Raw genomic sequence first — 15610 nt, forward strand, 5'->3', positions numbered from 1 at the left:
GGAACATAGTCGAAGACAACAATGAAGCTCCTAAAGACGATGTTAGTGATGAAATATCCAAAAAAATATCAATGTTGATAAAAAAATAAAAAAATAAATAAATAAAAACAATATAAGATGCATCACAAAGCCATAATCTTTATGATAAATGTTATCACCTTCAAACAATATTTTTTTTAGAAATTATTTATACATTTTCATAATATTTTTTCTTTTAATTTTAAAATAGACACCGTTAAATAAATAAATAAAATTTTCATTTTACAATATTCTTTCACAATATTTTGAATTGGTTAATTGTTTTGTAGAGGATTTACATAATATTTTATAGTTTTTAACTTATATTACATATTAAAAATATATTTGACATTTATTTAATTTTACAAATACAAACAACAAATAAAGTAACGAAACAATAAAATATTTTTTACGATATTAAATTTTAACAAATGAATTTGAGGAATTATTTAAAATAATAATTGTTTATAACATGATATTAAGATAAAGAGTTCCTATGATGTTTATATAAAATATGCTTCAAAACAAGTGGACATTCTTTTTCATCTTTTTAATTTTTGTAATATATTATATACACTAATTAATTTGTGTTTTATACACTTAGTTGGAACCATATAATTTATCTAACCGTATGTTTTATTTATAGTGAAAATGATAGATTTCTATATACGAAAACTTATTGAAAATTATACAATACTCAAATTCGAGAATGAATTTTGTATTATATTCTCTTTTTCATTAAATCTCATTTCTTTTGCATTATTTGTTGGAGTTGCATTTCTAACGTGTATGAATGTCATTTATTCCAAAAATTTATTTCCAATCATATTAGTGTTGGTATTGAATAACTTTCATAAAATCGTCTTTAAGGTGAAGGTCTGCTATTTGTTTAGATGTGTGGATAGTTGATTGTAATGACAAACCGTCATAATATAGAAATTTTTTCATTCTTGATTGTATTATTCGACGAAGATTAAAGGACAAACCGTCATAGTTTAGATGTGTGGATAGTTGATTGTAATTTTATTTATACATTTTGCAATTTTTGTTATAGTATGTCAAGGGGAGAACATCAGATCCTTCAACAATTGTTGTTAGGGTTGACCTTGGTTTGAAATACTATAAACCATTACATGAAAACGATACCAGTACGTATGCATCTGCAATTATTTTTTAACATAGACACTTCAGGGTGGAATCACTAGAACGAAACATCATTTGATGGGAATGAAGGGTAATTAATTGCAAGCCTTGTACTAAATGCCTAACATAGGTCAGAGATGAATTGGTTCAGAATGCGAAGACTACAACAACACAATCATTTTGCAGCAAACTTATAAAATATTTTGTGGCAGAAAAAAACTCTCATAAATTAGTCATCGGAAAAACTCTCAGAAGTATTAAAATTTCAGCAGCATTTTGTGAGGGCAAAAACCCTCACACGCCACAAAGTCACTCATTTGTGACTGCAAAAACCCTCACAAAATGTGTAGTGTACCGCGCATTTATAACTGCTTTGCCCGCCACAAAGTGTCATTGTTCTCATATAAATATAACTCTTCCTTTCATTTTTCATTTCTAGCTTCTCTCTAAATTTTCTCTCCCATTTCTCTCTACAAATATTTTTTCTCCAATATTTCTCTTTTATTTGTTAAATTTTGACATTTTTAATGTTGTTTTTGATTTGAAGTTATTTTTTTTAATGAATATTATTTAATTTTTATTTTGACAGTAGTGTTATTGTGGTTATTGCAAATAATTGTTACTTGTTTGTAAGCTTCAAGTCGAACACTACTCGATATCAAATATGTAATGCATTTTAAATATAGATTAGTAATTATATAATTATTATTGTTATATGGTTTTAAAATATTTTTAGACTTAATATTTTATTTTAGAATGTAGATTAATATATTATTTTTAAAATTAAGTATAATATTATTTTTAAAATTTAATATTAGTAAGATTTGTTAAACAAATTACTAGTAAAATATATAATTTATAAAATTTATACTCAAATTAAAATGTAGTTATTTTTTAATTGTTGATGAAGTGCTATTTTTTTATTATAGTTATTATTGGTATTATGATTTATTATGTTAGTAAAATATAATTTTATTAAGAAATTGTAATTCTTTTAGCAACAAAATAATACTTATTAAAAACAAGATTTATAATAATGATCTAATCATAAAATATGTAATATCATAAATATAAAATATTTTTATATTATTTTTAAAATACATAAAAAGTTCATTATTCGAAATATTGGTAGATTTGTCTAAAAAAAATTAGAAATTATGTTGCTTACATTATATATGATAAATAAAAATTTGAAACATAATAAAAATATTATTAAAATTAATGATATTAATATTTGTTGTTAGTTATTACAAAGAGTTGTAGTTGAGTTCGCACAAAAAAATTATATAGTTTTACGGTATCTATTTTGGTTTATAAGAACTTATTTTAAGAAAAAGTTCATTAAATCTTATTTAAAATTTTATTTTAATTTAGATATAGTCTCTATTACGATTTATTATATTATTAGTAAATGCTCACTTAATTGATATATAAAGTATGTCCTAATTTATTATTTAGTAATTTGTAGATGTTAATAACAATATATATAATGCTTTTGAAAAATAAAATAATTTATATATAAAAATCGATCTTATTAATGATCGTGTAAAATTTATTTAATTTTCAAAATAAACATATATATATATACACACACACACATTTTCACAGCAAACAACAACAACCAATGTTTCGGCAACAACAATATTTTATTTTGGAATATTTTATTTTGTATGGTATATATAATTTAAATTTATAATTTTATATAATTTATTAATATATAATATTTATTTTAAACTGAATATAATTTCGAATATAATTTATTTTGTTTGATATATATAATTTATTAATATATAATATTTATTTAAATTTAAATTATATTAATATTAATTTTTTATATATAATATCATTTTTAATATTAATTGTGAATTTTATAAAATTATTATTTTTTAATAAAGTCACACAACGGCCTAAGTCTCCACAAATGAGAGAGTTTGTGGCGGCCTACGCCCGCACAAACCGGTTAATTTATGTCATGTCATCCTTTGTGGCGGTCTAAGCTCTCACAAAGTACAGTTTTTGTGGCGGTCTAGACCCTTACAAATGCTTACGATTTTATTCTTAGTCTTTTGTGGCGGCCTAAGCCCTCCCAAATTTGTGGTGGACTTTTCTGTCACAATTTTGTGAAGGCAAACCCTAACAAATGGCAACCAAAAAAATGCAATTTTGTGACCATTTTGGCCGCCACAAACCTTTGTGATTGGCTTATTTGTGGCTGCCAAAGGCTGCCACAAATTTGTCTATGGCTGTTTTTCTCTCTTTGTGAGGGCATTTGAACTTCACAAATCCTTTTTTTTTTTTTTTTCTTGTAGTGGAAGAATATAAAGAAGGAAGATAGTGAAGCTATTAAAGGGTGAAGCTAGATATGCTTGGTGGACTTTTCTGTCACAATTTTGTGAAGGCAAACCCTCACAAATGGCAACAAAAAAAATGCAATTTTGTGACCATTTTGGCCGCCACAAACCTTTGTGATTGGCTTATTTGTGGCTGCCAAAGGCTGCCACAAATTTGTCTAGGGCTGTTTTTCTCTCTTTGTGAGGGCATTTGAACTTCACAAATCCTTTTTTTTTTTTCTTGTAGTGGAAGAATATAAAGAAGGAAGATAGTGAAGCTATTAAAGGGTGAAGCTATTAAAGGGTGAAGCTAGATATGCTTGGTGGACTTTTCTGTCACAATTTTGTGAAGGCAAACCCTCAAAAATGGCACCAAAAAAAATGCAATTTTGTGACCATTTTGGCCGCCACAAACCTTTGTGATTAGCTTATTTGTGGCTGCCAAAGGCTGCCACAAATTTGTCTATGGCTGTTTTTCTCTCTTTGTGAGGGCATTTGAACTTCACAAATCCTTTTTTTTTTTCTTGTAGTGGAAGAATATAAAGAAGGAAGATAGTGAAGCTATTAAAGGGTGAAGCTATTAAAGGGTGAAGCTAGATATGCTTGATGACTATTGGTGATAGTGATAACGAAGCATCTTTTGAGACCGCAACTCAAACAAAGAAAAAAGAAAAATTAAGACAATAAAGCATTAGGGATGCATGTGATAAGGAGGCTACTGCTCGAGTTCATTAGTACATAGCATGATTTTGATACCAAGTTGGTTTGTCTTTTGATATGGTTAAGTTGGAAAGCTTTCATGACATGTTTACTGCTGTTGGAAGTTTTAGATCATACTTGAAGCCTCCATCTTACCATGATATGAGAGTTCTTCTTCTTATCAAGGATTTGGCACACAATGAAGATTTTTTCAAAAGCCATTATGTCTGATGGATGGATGGTTAGATAGGGAAGATCCATAATCAACATCTTGGTGAATTGTCCAACAGGGACAATGTTCATTAAATCTATTGATGTGTCAAGACATTGTGAATAACAAAGAGAAAATATTTGAGTTGCTTGACTCAGTTGTGGATGAGATTGAGGAAGAAAAGGTTGTACAAATTATAATAGACAATGGTAGCAACTATTTGCTTGTTGGAAAGTTACTAGAAGAAAAAAGGCCACACTTATATTGAACTCCTTGTGCAGCTCACTGCATCGATTTGATGTTAGAGGACATTGGAAAGTTCCCTCTTATAAAAAACACATTTTATATGGCAATCTTTCTTGTTGGATTCATCTACTATTGAGGTACTTTACCAACAAAAGGGAATGAGTAAGGCATGCAGTAAATCGGTTTCCCACATCCTTCCTCACATTGGAAAGGCTTTACAAGGAGAAACCAAATTTGAGAAAGATTTTTGTATATGACGACTGGACAAGTAATAAATTGTCCAAGGAAACCAAAGGAGAAAAAGAAACAAATACTATAATCATGACATCTTTTTCGAATAATATAGTGCATACACTCAAGGCGATGGCCCCTCTTGTTCGAGTGTTTTTCCTTGTTCATAGCGAGAGAAAACCATCCATGGGTTATACTTACGAGGCAATGGAGAAGGCTAAAAAGGTTATTTTAAAGTCTTTTGATATGAATGAAAGAAAATAAAAAGTTTTTGAAATTATTGATGATAGATGGACTTGTAAACTTCATCACCGATTGATGAAGCTAACTGTTTTCTAAACCCATAACTCTTTTACACCAACCCTTCTATATATTGAATATGATTTTCAAGTGACTAATGGGATGTATGCATGCATTGGAAAGCAAGAAAATAGATTCTTTCAGCGATGTCAATATATAAAACAATTGGTGGTATGTTTGGAAATAACTTTGCAATTTCACAAAGGAATACAATTTCACCAGGTGAGAACTAATGTATTTTTCAACTCTTCTAAATTTTAAAATTTGTTACACATATTGCATAATATCTTTGGATTTGTATTCTAGCACAATGGTGGGGAATGTATAGGCATCAATTCCTAATCTGCAACAATTGGTTATAATGATCATGAGTTTGAGATGTAGTGCATTGGAATGTGAATCCAATGGAGCATTTTTAAGCAAGTAAATAACGCAATTCCTAATAGTTATTAATACTTTAATAGTTTTTAATTTCTACAACAACTATAATTACTTATTAAATTTTTATGTTGCAGATTTATTCTAAGAAAAGAAATAATCTAGAGCATAAGAGACTACACAACTTGGTTTATATCAAATATAATCAAGCATTACTCCGAAGATAACACTTTTGGGATAAATTGACCCAATTTCACTTGGTGACATAGATGGTGAAGTAGAACAATATTTTACAAGGTGATTAATGTGCAAAAGAAAAAGATTAAGGTAAAGAGAATCACACATAAATTTATCATGGTTCACCCTTAACCTTGGACTACGTCTACTATCTTGCTAAGAGAACGTTTTTTCACCACACTTTTACAATCTTTTCTTTAGATCACAACTTGATCTAATACACTATATTATCAAAGCCTCAACATGCTTACAATATATTATCACAACCTTAGCAGATTTACAAACTCAGTCTAAATAAATTAATACAATCTTACTCTCAACAATCACAAAGGAAAGACTTTGAAATATTTTTATAAGTATATGAATAAGTGTACAAGTTCTTTGCTTATGAAAACTCAAAGATAAATTTGAGAACCAAAGTAAATGTATTAGCACACTCAAAAATATGAAGCTCAAATTTAAAGATCTAAAACTGAAGTGCGTATAATAAAAGAGAGTCTTGTGAGTAACTTGAGAATAAAACAAGTAATTTATGATTTGTAGCTTAAACTCTTGGTCTTCATGTTTTGCATCTATTCCTATTTATAGATGAGGAGAACTTCAGTTTGTTGATGGAAAAAAGAGATGTTGGACACGATAATCCATAAAACAATCATATTTGATGAGTTGTCTTCATGTTTTAGTGTAATTCAAAGATAACGTTATCTTCTAGAGAAGAACATTCTTCTACTTTTTGTGACCAAATGTAGCTTCGAAATCTGGATGGAGACACTGCAAGTTGCTTTTATGAGAAAATATGAGGAAGGGAAAAAGTTTCAACTATCACTTATACTTGTGTGTACTTTGTTTTTATCTTTTTGTGCTTGCAAATTTTAGAACAAATAGAATGTTCTTTCTAAAAATGTTGGTCAATGTATGTATGTCAAAGTGTTAGTTGGCTTGCTCATATTGGTCTAAATAAAATATGAAAACAGAGATGAGGCTAACGATAAATCAATCAATGTCTTTATGACATATTCCTTTGTTTGATACCATAAAAAATGTTCTTCCACTATTCTGCCAATAAGTTTGTTTGTGCAACATTTCTTAAATTAAATATTATTGAAAATAATTCAAATAAAAAGTTATTCCTTGTCTGTTTCTAAGTTGACTTAAGCATTTAAGGTGATGATACTTGCTTCGAAATGAGAAAGAATATTATGTCACAAAAATCCAACAAAGAAAACATTTTTCTACATCAGACAGAACATTGTTTTTTGTGTAATTTTAAGTGATGTTTTGTTCTTTTATGAGTAAAATACTTGATTAAAATAAATTCATGTTATCAATCTTAGAACACTCAAAAACACATATTAGATCACAAAATGATTAGAATCTTAAAAATATAATTTAAGATGTTTGTTATCTTTAAAATATTAAATTGGGATTTTGTTTCAACAACCTTCCTCTTTTTGATGATGACAAACTTCTTGAATTAGATTTTTAATTTGTAATTCTGATTTCAATGAACTGATTATAAGGCTTGATTATAAGGCTTGCATTTTATCAAAAAGCTCCCCCTCAATTTTAGCATCCAATAATCAAGTTAACTTAGCAATAACAAACAAAGACAATTTTGTGAAACATAAATATATTTCATTCCTATCAAAACAATATAGTATCACAAAATGATTTTACATGAACATTGATCATGGTTCAACAATTAAAAGCCCTAGTTTAGAAATTGAGAAAATAAAAGGAAGCAAGCACGCAAGCAAGCAATAATTTGTACAAAACATTACTTCTTAAATTCCTAATTACAATCCTAATTAAATTTTTTAAAACATCATCATCCTAGTTCATTATCCCCTTTTGTCATATCAAAAAAAGAGGGAGTGGATAGTAGCAACTTCAAGAAGACATGGATGGTGAAGAAGCAGTAGAGGATGATGAAGTGGATGGCATAGAAATATCTTGAGCAGGTGGATTAATACCAAACATGGGGAAAACTTCATCAAAAATATATTTACTAAGAGAATGAGATGTGTCTGCAAAATGACCAATGCCTAAAAAATCTTAGCAATGTCTTTCCTAGTTTTGGAAGTATTTTGCTCAACTTTGGATCTCTTGGGAGGGCGTGCATTTGCATATTGATTTTGGGAATAGCTTGAGCCTTTAATAGTGTAGAAAGTATTCAAAGATCCAAAATTTTCAAGTAAAGTTGGAAGAGAAAAGGTGGATGATTAAGCAAGTGGGATAGGAACAGTGGAGTCATGAATTGGTGTATGAGACCCAAAAAAGATACAAGGATTGCTAGTAAGGGACATAAATGCAAGGACAAATTGTGATACATTTCCAATTACAAAGTTTGTGGGATCAAGAAGAGGAATTTGACCAAATTTGTGGAACTCGTTGCCATGGTAATCATAGTGACTTCACGTATGGAAGTATACTCAACAATCATTTCAGAATGGACTTGATTATTGTCCATTTAATGTTTAGAATTAGCAACATTTTTTGACATATTGGCATCATCCTTATGGAGAATGTTCTCTTCGTTGGGAGAACGTTTTGTTTCCTCTAAAATTGCTTCAAGCAATTGTTCCATTTCATTGAATTGTTGAGTCCTTTCGCCGTTTTTCTTTTTTGAAGTCTCTTGGTCATCCTTTGGACTATTATTATCAGGTGAGAATTATGTAACTCTTCTTTTTTTTTTTTTTTTTTTTTTTTTGTGGGTTCTTTTTGTTTATGTGGCTCACATTTTTGAAAGTGAATTTTGAAAATAAAGTGAGAGAGACTTCATCTTTGAGATGAACTTTGAAAAACTTCAATTGTTTTTGCAAGTACCATACCTAAGGGATTGTGGTCTTTTTGTTGACAACAAGGGCTGCACACATCATATAATGAAGAATCATATAAGGAAGATTCGTTTCGAGACCATAAAAGATGTGGTACATGAGAAAGAGGTCACAGTCATAAATCTTATTCTTGGTTCTGGATCTAGGAAGTAAACAATGTTGACTCATGTTGTGTAGTATTTTGAAATCAGATTTGAGATTGGAGGAGTCCAAGTTGGTTTCATCCACAAACATTTCATTGATGACTTCATTTTTGTCAACATCAAGGGTTTGGTACCAAGAGCCATCATACAATATAGGTCCTTTAGTGTGGAGATTCAAAATTTTGGCCAAAACATCAAGGTAAAATGATGTCATATTCTTTAAGGATGGAGATAAGAAGGTTCTTGTCTTCAAAGACTTGTGATCTGAAGTGAAAGCTTTGAATGACTATTGGGTAATAATCTTCTTGAATTTCAAAGAAGTGTGTCCAACCCAATGGATTTCTATACTTCATTAGATCAAGAAGATTGTCATCGTTGAAGTATCGACCTATTCCAATAAGTCTATTAATCCATTTTTCTTTGAAGATTAAGTGATAGCCACTATCAAAGAGAGGGGTTTCTTGGTTTTAAAAATATAATTATTAGGAAAGTAATAAGAGATTGGCTTTTTTTTTTTTTTTTTTTTTTGTGACGGATCCTTTCGTATGTGGCTCACATTTTTGAAAGTGAATTTTGAAAATAAAGTGAGAGAGACTTCATCTTTGAGATGAACTTTGAAAAACTTCAATTGTTTTTGCAAGTACCATACCTAAGGGATTGTGGTCTTTTTGTTGACAACAAGGGCTGCACACATCATATAATGAAGAATCATATAAGGAAGATTCGTTTCGAGACCATAAAAGATGTGGTACATGAGAAAGAGGTCACAGTCATAAATCTTATTCTTGGTTCTGGATCTAGGAAGTAAACAATGTTGACTCATGTTGTGTAGTATTTTGAAATCAGATTTGAGATTGGAGGAGTCCAAGTTGGTTTCATCCACAAACATTTCATTGATGACTTCATTTTTGTCAACATCAAGGGTTTGGTACCAAGAGCCATCATACAATATAGGTCCTTTAGTGTGGAGATTCAAAATTTTGGCCAAAACATCAAGGTAAAATGATGTCATATTCTTTAAGGATGGAGATAAGAAGGTTCTTGTCTTCAAAGACTTGTGATCTGAAGTGAAAGCTTTGAATGACTATTGGGTAATAATCTTCTTGAATTTCAAAGAAGTGTGTCCAACCCAATGGATTTCTATACTTCATTAGATCAAGAAGATTGTCATCGTTGAAGTATCGACCTATTCCAATAAGTCTATTAATCCATTTTTCTTTGAAGATTAAGTGATAGCCACTATCAAAGAGAGGGGTTTCTTGGTTTTAAAAATATAATTATTAGGAAAGTAATAAGAGATTGGCTTCTTTCCTTTGGATTTGGCTTTGGATTTTTCAAAGGATTTGGTAGAAAAAGATTGGTTCTTTGAAGTGGTTTTATTTGGCTTGCTAGAGATTGGTTCAAAAACTTTGCGAGAAGGTTTGGATTTTTTTTAGGTGTTTTAGTAGAGGTAGAAGATGATACTTTTTGTTTGGTTTCAGATGTAGTAGGGGAAGGTTTTTGTGTGGTTTTTGGAGAGGGTTTAGGAATAAGTGAAGTTGGTTTTCTAGGTGAAGGTTTGGGAAAATAATTTTTAGGTGGTAAGAGTGTGGCTTCAGAGTCAGGATCATGGATAATTTGTATAGTTGTATCATTCTCAATGTTCTTCTTGGTACTAATTTTAGCTTGAATGCATGACGATCTGATTTGTCCAAGGCCAAAAGATTTGGATTTCTTAACCTTAGCCAAATGTGGAGAAGTGATTGGGATGTATGGAGTAGAGGTTGTAGGATCGATAGGATGAGCCACATCTAGGGGTTGCATTTCAATAATGTGATCAGGTGTTAGAATTTTAGAAAGGGGAGGTGGAATAGATGGTAATCATGGAATGGGTGAGAGATGAGGTGAAGGAGATGGTGGGTTTGAAGGTGGACGATCATGAATACCTTTTCTCACAAATTATTTTGATTTTGCCATGTTGAATTTTCAAAAATTAGAGAAGAAATATGAAGGAAGAAGGAGTTGATGTGTTTAAAGTAAAAAAAAATTACTTTTTCAGAGTTAAGTACAAATGAATAGTATAGTTGTTGGAAATCTAAATAGTGAAACTAAGTAATAACGATGCCTCCTAGATGTAGCCATTCAAAAATCCATTCAGAAAATCACTTTTAACTTCCATTTGAAAAAGTCTAATTGATATTAAAAGTTATTTTCTGAATGAATTTTGTATCTCAATCAATATCTTTTTGTCATCATCACAGTTAATACCTTCTTGTTGATTGGAGCCTTGAGCTACAAGTTTAAATTTATTTCTAATGACTTTACCTTATTCATCAAGTTTATTTCAAAGCACCCATCTTGTTCCTATGATAGAATGATTTTGAGGCTTTGGAACTAAAGTCCTAACATCATTCTTCTCAAGTTGAGAAATTTCTTATTTCATGGCTTCAATCCAATGATCGTGTACGATTGCTTCATTTATGGATTTGAGTTCAATTTGAGAGATCATTTCCCTATTAAAATCATTATCTTTGAAAGATAATCTAGTTCTAATTCCATTAGTTGTTCTTCAAATGATTTGATTTTGAGGGTGATGATCAATCAATCTTCAAATTCTTGGTGGAATTATTGAAGTAGAAACTTGATCATTCTCATCTTTTTAATCATTTGTTTGTTGTTGTTGTTCTCCAGCTTCATCTTCCTCAGCATCAATTGTACTTTCATCAAGTGACTCATCAAATTCATAAAAAAATAACATGTGTACTCTCTTCCATAAGTTGTGTTTTCAAATTGTATACTCTATACTATTTAGTGGATGTAGAGTATCCTAAGAAAATTCCTTTATCTCACTTTGAGTAAAATTCTCCCAAGTTATCTTTATTGTTCAAAATATTGCAATAACAACCAAAGGTATGGAAGTAAGAAATATTTGGCCTTTTGTCTTTCCAAAGTTCATACGGAGTTTTATTTAGGATTTTCTTAATTGAAACATGATTTAAAATGTAGCAAAAAGTGTTTACAGCTTCAACCTAAAAATACTCTTCAACATTTGATTCATATAAAGTTGTTTTTGCCGTTTCTTGAAGAGTTCTGTTTTTTTTTTCAACTACCTCATTTTATGTTGTAGTCCTTTAACAAGAAAAATTATTGAAAAAAGAGTTTTCAAATTCTCCTCCATTATCACTTCTTAGTGAAATAATGTTTATACCTTTCCCGTTTTGAAACTTCTTAGCTTCAAAAAAATCAAATTTTTATTTTAGAAATAAAACACATACGAACTTTGAATAGTCATCTGCTATGACAAAACCATATTTATTTCCTCTAAAACTTGTAGTTTTGACAGGTCCAAACAAATTAGTGTGAAGTAGTTCAAGAGATCTTTTAGTTAAAATTGTGTTTATGGATTAAAAACTACTCTTCACTTGTGTACCTCTTACACAGGCCTCACATATTTTGTCTTTGTCAAAATTGATCTTTGGAAGACCTCTAACTAAGTCAAGTTTTGATAACCTTGAAATGGTTTTCATACTAACACGACTAGTCCTTTTAATCAAAATCCATTTATCTTTTTGAACTATATTAAAACAAGATTTATTTTATTTTTTCTTGACCGAAAGTGAATAGTTTTTCAAGATGAAGATTGTTATACTTCACATAAATTAGATTTAAAAATAACTTCAAAAGCACTATAAAATAATTGATTGATACAAAGTAAATTATGTTTCATATCTTCCACATATTGAACATATTCAATTTTTGTAGAATTATTTGTACTTATGATACCTTTAACATCTATTTGAGCTTTGTCATTGTTTCCAAATGTAACTGATCCTCTATTCTTTTTCTTAAATAAGGGAACACAATTTCTATCTCCATTCATTTGTCTAGAGCATCGACTATCCAAGTACCAAGACTTTTTGTTCATTGTTAGAAAGCACTTCTTCAGGTGAGGTTAGTAACATCTTAGGTATCCATAGTAACTTGAGTTCATTTTGGTTAGTTACTTTTTCATGTGATATCTTCTTATGAAAGCATTTGGATTCTAAATGACCATATTTTTTTGCAAAAAGAACATATCTTTTTAAAAGTTTCATTGGAAACAACACTTTTTGAAGAAAAATATGATTTTGCTTGTTTCCATTTATGACATGCCTCACAAAGAAAATCGGATTCATATTTTTGATTTGGCAAGCCTCTTACTAGATTAAGTATTTTAACCTTTGAGAGTAATATCAAGTTTATATGTCCAAAACATTTTGTGTCAAATCAGTTGTTGTTCATTCACATACACGAGACACTTTACTTTTTGTTTTTCCAAATAAGATAAGTTTATTTTGTAAATATTATGTTTCCTTTGACCAGTAAATAGTAAGTACCCATATGTTTGAATTATTGTATTACATGACTTTTAATTGAAGAAAACTTCATAACCATTGTTTCTTAATTGAGTTATGTTTAGTAAGTTAAGTATTAGTCTTTTTAGAAGTAAAATATTTTTAATGAGGGAAAAAAGACATTAACTAATGTGCTATGCCCTATGATCTTACCTTACTAATTACCTTCAAATCCTACGAATCCTCCTTCGTTGAGGTTTGGGTTTCTGAACACATACTTTTCTCTCGTCATGTGTCGTGAGCCTCTATTGTCCAAGTACCCAAATTTGGTTGGGTCATAGTCTAATAGTTTTGAAAGATATCTTGTCTTTCCATTTTTTTGCATATGAAAAGTTCTTTTATCGCGCGACCTTTATTTCAACAATATAAGCAAGCAATGTCAGGTAAGCTAATTTTAGGAGTTTCCTCTAGTTCTTAAAAACCAATATCTCATTTATTGTTCTAGTTAACACCATAGATCATAGAGGCTTGTTGGCTTCTGTCTATGTTGTTTGCAAGAAATTCTTGAAAGATTTTTTCATACTTAACATAATTACATATCCTATCCTCTAAATTTTTTGAAACATTTTCCGTTACAGTTAAATTTTCTCTTTTTAGGTTGTCAAATATTTTTTAAGGGAACCGTATATATTTGTTAAGATGGCTTAAGCTTTTCTAAGATTTTTTAGTTTTGAAAATACATTATGATTCTAGTTTAGAAACTCATTTAACATAGTTGTAAGTTGATTTCAAGATAGGTCATATAGTACCTTGATTTCTTCATCAACATACTCACTTTTATAATTAAAGTCAGAGTGGGAATATACCATCAGAGACATATTTGTATGCCCTTAATCTTCACTAGATGATTCATCAGGGTCATCCCAAGTAGCCATTTACTTTTCTTGTTTGCATTGAAGTCATTTCATTGGAAATTTTCCTTCTCAAGTTTAGGACACTCTGACTTTTAATGTTCTGGTTCTTTGCATTCATATTAAATGATTTTGTATTTTTTCTTCCGATTTTTTACCTTTTTCTCTGCTAATTTCTTCTTGAAATATCTTTTGGAAAAATATTTCTTCTTGTTATTCCAAATGTGGTGGATTTTCTTTGAGATAAAAGATAACTTTTCATCATCTCAATCTTCACTTTGGACATCTTATTTGTTTTCCTTTAAGTTTTCAATCGCTTGCAAGGCCTTGGAGCTTGCTTTCTTTCCTTTGAATTTGAGAGCCAAGGACTTTGACTTCTTCTCTGGCTCATCTTAACCTAGTTCATTCTAATGGGATATGAGTGAACTCATAAGTTCTTCAAAAGGTAGTTTTTCTTAGGTCTTTAGCTTCTTGAATTGCTATTACTATTGGTCTCCACTTGCTAGGAAGAATTTTAAGAATCTTATTTGCGTGATTAGAGATAGTGTAACACTTTTGGAGAACTTTAAATTCGGAAACTAGAGTTTGACATTTAGAATACATTTTTGCAATGTCTTCATCTTGTCCCATCTCAAATAGTTGAGGACCAGAGCATCAAAGATACTCTTTGTTGTTTCTTTGACGCTGAATTTTTTGAACTCTTTAAAACTGATAACAATCCTCATAAAAAATTTTGCTTTATGGTGCACCTTGAATTTTTTTTCTCTTGGTTCACTAAGAAAAACACTATTCCCCACAAGAAAATAAAATAGAGCTGATAACACAATAAGCATAGAAAACATATCAAATAAAATTAACAAAAATATATCAAATAACTCCTTAAATTAACTAAAGAATGAAAGATAAATAAGACTAAAAACAATGAAAAATATGCATATGATGAAGAGTCATCAAATGCCTACAAAGCTATGCAAGGAAAAAGTGAATACAATTAAAGATGCCTCTTCTGATTTATGGCATATGCACCTTGGTCACTTGAGTGAGAAAATACTCAGCATACTTGTCAAGAAAAAGTTCCTTCTTGTGAAAGGTACGTCTATAAAAATTTGTACTCATTGTTTTGCAAGAAAAACAACAGAGATTTTCTTTTCATAATATTGGTCCTCATAGGAGGCAAAATATTATTGATTTAGTTCATACTAATGTTTGCATGATGGGTAATAAATCTCTTGTTGGTGCATCATATTTTGTTACTTTTATTGGCGAACACTCTAGAAAAGTGTGGACTTTTCCTTTGAAATCAAAAGACCAGGTTCTTGGAGTCTTCACACATTTTCATGCAAGTGTTGAAAGAGAAAAGGGAAGGAAATTGAAATGTGTTCGATTAGATAATAGTGGTGAATACAGAGGTCCGTTTGAAGAGTATTGTAGAGAAAATGAAAATAGGCTTGATAAATAGTTCCAAAGACACCTCAGAATAATGATGCGGCGGAGAGAATGAATCCTAATAGAATCAGATGTATGCTCTCTCATGCAAAATTATCAAAATCTTTTTGGGGCGAATCAATGAAAGCTACAGTGATTTGATCAATATTTCTCTTTCTCTTCCTCTT

At 29.9% G+C, this 15610-nt stretch overlaps 1 pseudogene; it reads left to right on the forward strand.

The window, feature by feature from the left end:
- The window catches only part of LOC101497195 (pentatricopeptide repeat-containing protein At2g44880-like), a 33910-nt pseudogene that overhangs the window by 1763 nt on the left and 16537 nt on the right, over positions 1 to 15610 (forward strand).

The sequence above is a fragment of the Cicer arietinum genome, chromosome 4 (genome assembly GCF_000331145.2).
Source record: "Cicer arietinum cultivar CDC Frontier isolate Library 1 chromosome 4, Cicar.CDCFrontier_v2.0, whole genome shotgun sequence".
NCBI classification, from domain to species: domain Eukaryota; kingdom Viridiplantae; phylum Streptophyta; class Magnoliopsida; order Fabales; family Fabaceae; genus Cicer; species Cicer arietinum.